We start from the raw sequence: 9293 nt of genomic DNA, 5'->3' as shown, positions 1-9293 counted from the left end.
TGCTCTGCACCAAATAAGCGCTCAATAAATAAATACGATTGAACGAATGAATAAATACGACTGCCTGACGGACATAACCACAGCCCGAAACACCGGGCTATTTCGTTGAAGCTGTTCACAATCATCTGCTTTCTTGGTGTGCACACAGTAAGCGCTCAATAAATATGATTGATTGATTGATTGATTGGGACTCTGGGTTGCAGTCACTGAATACAGCAGATTGCAGTGACTGAATCTAGGTCCGTAGATAATGCACGAAGCCTGCTGAGTTTCCCCGAGGGGTGGAAGGATATTCTAACACTTACATCCGAGTTTCTTGTCGAATCATCCAGCACGGCCGCGTAGAATAAATTGAACAGGACCAGGCCAACTATAAGCCCAATCTTCACTGGCCACAGGGAATGATTTGGACTGGTACCGATCTGTTTAGCCATGCTGTCAGGAAGCAGCAGCAGAACTTTTCAGGGCAGCTAAACTTACCAAGTAATTTCCATAGCTTAAGATCTAACGACGCTATCAAATGATTCTCCAGGTCGATGAAACTGTTACAGTCCCTGCCGTATCCTACTCTTTTCCTTGATCTGACACGCACCACAGCGCTTTTCCGCTGCACCATGGTGTGTTCGTTCAGTCAGCGATATTCCTTAACAGCTGATCCAGGAGCACTCTGGCTAGGATCTTGACGACACGATCGGAACAGGATCCTTCTAGACTGGGAGCCCACTGTTGGGTAGGGACCGTCTCTATATGTTGCCAACTTGTACTGTCCAAGCGCTTAGTACAGTGCTCTGCACACAACAAGCGCTCAATAAATACGATTGATTGATTGACAATGGAGGGTAATGAGATGCTTCAATAATCGCCGCGATATGATCTTTCTTCTTGAAGGTGATGTTGAGAGTGTTCATTCATTCGTTCAATCATATTTATTGAGTGCTTACTGTATGCAGAGCCCTGTACTAAGCGCTTGGAAGAGTACAAGAGAAGCAGTGTGGCTCAGTGGAAAGAGTGCGGGCTTGGGAGTCAGAGGTCATGGGTTCGAATCCCCGCTCGGCCACTTGTCAGCTGTGTGACTTTGGGCAAGTCATTTAACTTCTCTGGGCCTCAGTTCCCTCATCTGCAAAATGGGGATTAAGACTGTGAGCCCCCCGTGGGACAACCCGATCACCTTGTATCCCCCCCGCGCTTAGAACAGTGCTTTGCACATAGTAAGCGCTTAACAAATACCACCATTATTGTTATTATTATTACAATATAACAGACACATGTCCTGCCCACAACGAACTTGCAGTCTAGCAGGGGAGACAGACATTAATATAAATAAATAAATTGCAAATAGGTGCTTCCCTCTCAGGGTCACACCTGGAGGGTTTCCAGTCCTCTACCAGTCTCGACTACGGGAGGGAGAGTCAAGCAGAGGCCTCCATACCATTTCTAGTTTGGTCAGTGGCTAGCGAGTGGAAGGCAATCTGCTACAAGTCAAAACTCACCCGTGCTGGGCAGCAGCGGCATGGGAGAGAACTGGGCGGAGGTTCATGTTGACGGCACGGAAGGAGGCAACGGTAAACCACTTCTGGATTGTTACCGAGAAAACACTATGGATCCCCTACCAGAACGATTGCAGATGGAGGTGGGGCCTTCTGGAAGAGATGTGTGGCTATGGGTCCCCCCTTTTAGACTGTGAGCCCACTGTTGGGTAGGGACTGTCTCTATATGTTGCCAATTTGTACTTCCCAAGGGCTTAGTACAGTGCTCTGCACATAGTAAGCGCTCAATAAATACGATTGATGATGATGATGATGATGGGTCAGAGATGACTCAACAGCATAAGACCCCTTCTAGACCCCTTGAGCCCACTGTTGCGTAGGAACCGTCTCTATATGTTGCCAACTTGTACTTCCCAAGCGCTTAGTACAGTGCTCTGCACACAGTAAGCGCTCAATAAATACGATTGATTGATTGATAAGAGGTCATGGGTTCAAATCCCGCATCCGCCACTTGTCAGCTGCGTGACTTTGGACAAGTCACTTCTCTGTGCCTCAGTTCCCTCATCTGGAAAATGGGGATGAAGAGTGTGAGCCCCACGTGGGACAACCTGATCACCTTGTAACCTCCCCAGCACTTAGAATAGTGCTTGGCGAATAGTAAGTGCTTAATAAATGCCATTATTATTATTATTATTATAAGACCTGACATAAGTGCTGTGGGGCTGGGAGGGGGATGAACGAAGGGAGCTAGTCAGGTTGACACTGAAGGAAGTGGGAGAAGAGGAAAGGTGGAATTTTCTTGCTGATCTATATCAATTCATGGCGTTTATTCATTCATTCAATCGTATTTATTGAGTGCTTATTGTGCGCAGAGCACTGCACCAAGTGCTTGGAAAGAACAATTCGGCAACATTCATTCACTCGTATTTATTGAGCACTTACTGTGTGCAGAGTTCATGGGTTCAAATCCCACCTCCACCACTTGTCAGCTGCGTGACTTTGGACAAGTCACTTCTCTGTGCCTCAGTTCCCTCATCTGGAAAATGGGGATGAAGACTGTGAGCCCCACGTGGGTCAACCTGATCACCTTGTAACCTCCCCAGCGCTTAGAATAGAGCTTGGCACATAGTAAGTGCTTAATAAATGCCATTATTATTATTAAGACCTGACATAAGTGCTGTGGGGCTGGGAGGGGGGTGAACGAAGGGAGCTAGTCAGGTTGACACTGAAGGAAGTGGGAGAAGAGGAAAGGTGGAATTTTCTTGCTGATCTATATCAATTCATGGCGTTCATTCATTCAATCGTATTTATTGAGTGCTTATTGTGTGCAGAGCACTGTACTGAGTGCTTGGAAAGAACAATTCGGCAACATTCATTCACTTGTATTTATTGAGCACTTACTGTGTGCAGAGTTCATGGGTTCAAATCCCGACTCCGCCACTTGTCAGCTGCGTGACTTTGGGCAAATCATTTAACTTCTCTGTGCCTCAGTTCCCTCATCTGGAAAATGGGGATGAAGACTGTGAGCCCCACGTGGGACAACTTGATCACCTTGTAATCTCCCCAGTGCTTAGAACAGTGCTTGGCACATAGTAAGTGCTTAATAAATGCACTTAATAAATAAGTGCTTAATAAACTAAGCACTTGGGAACTGCTTAGTACAGTGCTCTGCACACAGTAAGCGCTCAATAAATACGATTGAAGTACAAGTCAGCAACATTTAATAATGATAATAGTGATGGCATTTGTTAAGCACTTACTATGTGCAAAGCACTGTTCCAAGCGCTCGGGAGGATACAAGGTGATCAGATTGTCCCAAGCAGGGCTCACAGTCTTCATCCCCATTTTACAGATGAGGTAACTGAGGCACAGAGAAGTTAAGTGACTTGCCCAAAGTCACACAGCTGACAGTTGGTGGAGCTGGGATACAGAGACGGTCCCTACCCAACAACGGGCTCACGGTCTACAAGGGGGAGACAGACAGAAGAAGTAGCGTGCAGAGCACTGTATTAAGGGTTTGGGAGAGTGTAATACAAAAGAGGTCTCCCCCTCGTCCCCTTCTCCATCCCCCCATCTTACCTCCCTCCCTTCCCCACAGCACCTGTATATATGTATATACGTTTGTACATATTTTTTTACTCTATTTATTTATTTAATTTATTTGTACATATCTATTCTATTTATTTTATTTTGTTAGTATGTTTGGTTTTGTTCTCTGTCTCCCCCTTTTAGACTGTGAGCCCACTGTTGGGTAGGGACTGTCTCTATATGTTGCCAATTTGTACTTCCCAAGCGCTTAGTACAGTGCTCTGCACATAGTAAGCGCTCCATAAATACGATTGATGATGATGATGATGATGATATGGAATGGATAGAGCAAGTTCCTCGGAGTCAGAAGCTCATGGGTTCTAATCCCGGCTCCACCGCTGTGTGACCTTGGACAAGTCACTTCACTTCTCTAGGCCTCAGTTTCCTCATCTGTAAAATGCGGATTGAGACGGTGAGCCCCATGTGGGGCAGGGACTGTGTTCAACCCGATTTGCTTGTATCCACCTCAGTGCTTAGTACAGTACCTGGCACATAGTAAGCATCTAACAAATACAATTGTTATTAATCAATCAATCAATCAATTGTATTTATTGAGCGCTTACTATGTGCAGAGCACTGTACTAAGTGCTTGGGAAGTACAAATTGGCAACATATAGAGACAGTCCCTACCCAACAGCGGGCTCACAGTCTAAAAGGGGGAGACAGAGAACAAAACCAAACATACTAACAAAATAAAATAAATAGAATAGATATGTACAAGTAAAATAAATAAATAAATAGAGTAATATATATGTACAAACATATATACATATTAATGGGAAGCAGCATGGCCTAGTGAATACAGCACGGGCCTGGGAGTCATGGGTTCTAATCCTGACTCCACCACTAGTCTGCTGTGTGACCTTGGGCAAGTCACTTTGCTTCTCTGGGCCTCAGTTCCCTCATCTGTCAAATGGGGATTAAGACTGTGAGCCCCCAGTGCTTAGAATAGTGCTTGGCACAGAGTAAGCACTTAACAAATACCATAATAATAATAATTGTTATTATTAACAAGTACCATTATTATTAATAATAATGAATACCATGATAATAATAATTATTAATGTTTACAAGAGACGAGTTTACAGACCATATGTTGAGGAAGAACTCATGTAAGTGTTTCTGTGGGGTGACCCCTCCATGCGTGAATGCCGTAGAGAAGCAACATGGCTTAGTGGAAAGAGCCTGGGCTTGGGAGTCAGAGGTCTTGGGTTCTAATCCTGACTCTGCCACTTGTCAGCTGTGTGACTTTGAGCAAGTCACTTAACTTCTCTGGGCCTCAGTTACCTCATCTGTAAAATGGGGATTAAGACTGTAAGCCCCATGTGGGACAACCTGATTGCCTTGTAATAATAATAACTATAGTAATTGTTAAGCGCCTACTATATGCCAAGCACTGTTCTAAGTGCTGAGCACTGCTCTAAGCGCTATCTCCCCCAGTGCTTGAACAGTACTTGGCACATAGTTAGCCTCAACAAATACCATTATTATTATTCCAGGGCTTAGAACAGTGTTTGGCACATAGTAAGCGCTTAACAAATGCCATCATCATCATCATCATCAGGTCTGAATGTTGTTTCATTTTCCATGGCTCTGTTTCCTGAGGGAACTTCCCCAATAGCTGGGACAAGAATTATGTCTTTGCCCGTTGGGGCTTCATAAAGGTTGACCTACCTCACCAATTCCTTAATATTAGGGCTGAGTTAAGTAAAATAAGTAAATTCCAAGTAAATTGGCCAAGTAGAAAGAGCATGGGGCTGGGAGAAAGAAATTCTGGTTCCCTGATTAATCCCCTTTTCTGGCTTCCTCTCCCTTCTGCTTCTTCTATGCACTTGGATCTGTGACCTTTGGGCATTGGATATTTGCTCCACCCTCAGCACCACAGCAATTAGGTACGGATCAATGAATTATACTTTATAAATGATTTAATTATATTAACGTCTCTCTCCCCCTCTAGACGTAAACTTGTTATGGGCTGGTAACGTGTCTACCAACTCTGTTGAATTGTACTCTCCCCAGGGCTTAGTAGAGTACTTTGAACACAATAAGTGCTCAATAAATTCCCCTGATTATGATGATAGTGGGCGCTCAGTGAATACCATTGATTGATTGATTCTAATCCCAGTTGCGTGATCTGGGACGTCACCTAAATTCTGTATTTCTCAATGCCCTCATCCATAAAGTGGGCATAAAATATCTCCCTGTTGCTCTTAATAATGATAATTATGTGAATTATGGTATTTGTTAAGCACTTACTACGTGCCAGGCACTGTACTAAGCGCTGGGTTGGATATAAGCAATTTGGGTTGGACACAGTCCCTGTCCCACATGGGGCTCACAGTCTCAAGCAGATGAGGTAGTTGAGGAACAGAGAAGTATAGTGATTAACCGAAGGCCACACAGCAGTCAAGTGGGGGTGCAGGGATTAGAACCCATGACCTTCTGATTCCCAGGTCTGTGCTGTGACCCACATATGGGATAGAGACTAGGCCTAATGTGATTATATTGTATCTACCCCAGTTCTTGGCACATAGTAAATACTTAATAAATACCGGCGTTATTAAGCAATCCTTCATCTGGGTTTCAACATATTTTCAGCTGGAAGACTAATCATTAGGAGGTCTCCTTTCCCTTCCCTATCCCTAGCCTCGCTGGCCATAGTCTCATTAATCTTCTCTGTTCCTCTGATTCCCTCTCTCTAGGCTAATTCAGTGCCTTAGTTTTCTTTGTAAAAGGCGAGGTTTTCCTTAATGGGTTGGGGACTCCATCCCGCTATGGTGATAGACAAATTCCAAAGAGAATGAACATGTTTTGAACTGAAAATAAATAACTCCGAACATCTTTGCCAAAGAAAAGCTAAATAATCTGAGGGTTTAATCAAATCACGTACTTGGATATGTGGTCAAGGCTACTGAAACACCAACAAACTCTTGTCCTGTTGGAGAAAATCCAGGTGGTTTTACTTCGTTCCTTTATAAAAAAAAAAAATCTCTCTCTTAGGGGTAGGATCTAAGAACCTGAGAGTAAGACTGTTTGCTGGAATTCCGAAGTCTGAAAAAAAGGGCACAATTTTCTACTTTGATTTTAATCTTTTATAAATGCCTATTTGCAATTGGTTTGAACGTAACATAGAGATAGTAGAAAGCTCAGTGTATTTCTGTTTTTGGAAACAATCGTCCGCTGGATGAAATGTTCCCACAATTTGCATGTACAACTGTAGGGGGAGTGAATATTCATAATAAGACAAAAAAAACTTACCAAATAAAGTGAATCTAATGGTTACCGAAGATTTGTAAACTTGTGAATAGCATCAAAATATAAATATTAGTGTTTCTAAGATTGCATATTATGTTGTGTTATTAAATCATAAAAAGCTGCAACTTTTATTGCAATCAGGTTTTCGAATGCCCACCATTCCTCGATAACATTTTAGAGCACATTTTTCTAGGTACTAATGGATATATTAATTTCCATAAAAGTGTTATCTTTTTACAGTATATTTAATTCAGATACAGTTTCTATTTCTGCTAAAATATTTGCTTATAATACACAGTCTCGATTTTATATGACTAATTAGAACCACGCACAAGAAAAAAATAGGTTTCCAGGTAATATTGAAATTAAATATGTTAATCTGTACCTCAGTGTGCACATTTTATATGAGCTTTAATTTGCCATATAAATTATCGTCCTGTGTTTATAAGGTGCCCTTGAAAGAGTGTCCTATTTTTGAGCACTAATACCGTAGGGAAACAAATATACAAAGCTTTTAGCTATAGGCTGCCATTGCATAAATTAAGGGAAATGCAGTTAGTCTGTAAGTGGAGATGTGGTTTCGCTAGCTTTTTAAACACTCTGAATCGTTCACACTATTTTTTGGTATGGTTACTAATATTAAGATAATAAATAATATTTAGTTTCAACATCGCACCCTTTAGCCAGGGCATAAATTCATTTTGAACACTGTGTTGAATTAATGTATAATAAACATATCACAGTTTGCTATCAGGAATTCTGGTTGAAATGCAGGAAGTCAGTTCTTTGCTTATGCATTAGTACTGCACTGTTTAATTTAAGCTATTTATAAAACTGCCCTATTGACAACCCCGTTTATTTCAAAGCGGTGGCTTCGAGTTAAACAGAAATGGCAAGGTTGGGTTTGCTGAAATAGCTGTACCAGTGCCTGACAGAATCCCGCTTTAATATGGTATGTGTTAAGCGCTTACTATAATAATAATAATGATGACGATGGTGTTTATTAAGCTCTTACTATGCGTCGTGCACTGTTCTAAGCGCTGGGGTAGATACAAGGTAATCAATCAATCAATCAGTCAATCGTATTTATTGAGCGCTTACTGAGGTTGTCCCACGTTGGGCTCACAGTCTTAATCCCCATTTTACAGATGAGGGAACGGAGGTACAGAGAAGGTAAGTGACTTACCCAAAGTTACACAGCTGTTCCAGGCTCTGTACTAAACACTGAGGTAGATACAATACAATCGGGTTGGACATAGGCCCTGTCCCACGTGGGACTCACAGTCTTAATCCCCATTTAACAGATGAAGGAACCGAGGCCCAGAGAAGTGAAGTGACTTGTCTAAGGACACACACAGCAGACAAGTGACAGTCAGGATTAGAACCCAGGTCCTTCCAGCTCGCAGGCCTGGGCTCTGTCCTTTAGGCCATGCTATTTCTCACTAGGCTACACTGTTTCTCTTGACCTTTTTTATTCTTAACCACTGGCGATCCTGGTGATGGCTACTCCGGTGGATTCATTCTGGGACTTTTTGTAACCTCCAGGGAGACTGCTTTTTCTGGGAATAAGTTGGGTCTCACAGGACCATCCTGGCGAACTTTACTCAAGAAGACAGCGTGGGCTAGCGGAAAGAGCATAGGGCTATAATAATAATGATAATAATAATGGTATTTGTTAAGCGCTTACTATGTGCCAGGCATACTGTATTAAGCGCTGTACAAAGTACTGTGAGTTGCAGGACCTGGGTTCTAGTCCCAGCTCTGTCCCTTGCCTAGTGGCCCCCTTTGGCGAGTGAGCTTCAGTTGCCTCAGTTTCCTCCTTTGTGAAAAGGGAATGAAAGACCTCCTCTTCCTTCCTCTTAGACTGCAGGCCTCATGTGAGACAGGGATTGTGTCTCAGCTGATTATCTTGTCTCTACCCTAGTGCTTTATTATTATTATCATTATTATAATAATATAATATCATCATATTATATATAATTACATATATAACATATATATAATATATAATATATCTAATATATAATACATAATTATATAATATACATATATGATATATATATCTAATATATCTAATATATATGCAATATATAATATATAAAATATAATATATATAACATAATATATTCAATATGTAATATATATAATATATATAATATATATAATATATATAATATAATTATATATAATATGTATGATGATGAGGATGATTATATAATATATAATATATAATATGTAATTATATATAATATACATAACATATTATATATTGTATAATAATATAATATTAATAATAACAATAATATAATATTATTGTTAATAATACTAATAATGGCACTTATTAAGCACTTACTATATGCAAAGCACTGTTCTAAGCTCTAGGGAGGATACAAGGTGATCAGGTTGTCCCACGGGGGGCTCACAGTCTTCATCCCCATTTTACAGATGAGGTAACTGAGGCAC

At 41.3% G+C, this 9293-nt stretch overlaps 1 non-coding gene across 1 annotated transcript; it reads left to right on the top strand.

The window, feature by feature from the left end:
- Positions 1-1344: 1344 nt before the first annotated feature.
- Positions 1345-1480, top strand: LOC119927934. Its single transcript, XR_005450898.1, has one exon. It is a non-coding gene; the product is annotated as a small nucleolar RNA SNORA7 (small nucleolar RNA).
- Positions 1481-9293: the final 7813 nt, after the last annotated feature.

Source organism: Tachyglossus aculeatus, chromosome 4 (assembly GCF_015852505.1).
Source record: "Tachyglossus aculeatus isolate mTacAcu1 chromosome 4, mTacAcu1.pri, whole genome shotgun sequence".
NCBI lineage: Eukaryota > Metazoa > Chordata > Mammalia > Monotremata > Tachyglossidae > Tachyglossus > Tachyglossus aculeatus.
This window is presented reverse-complemented; position numbering and strand designations above follow the sequence as displayed.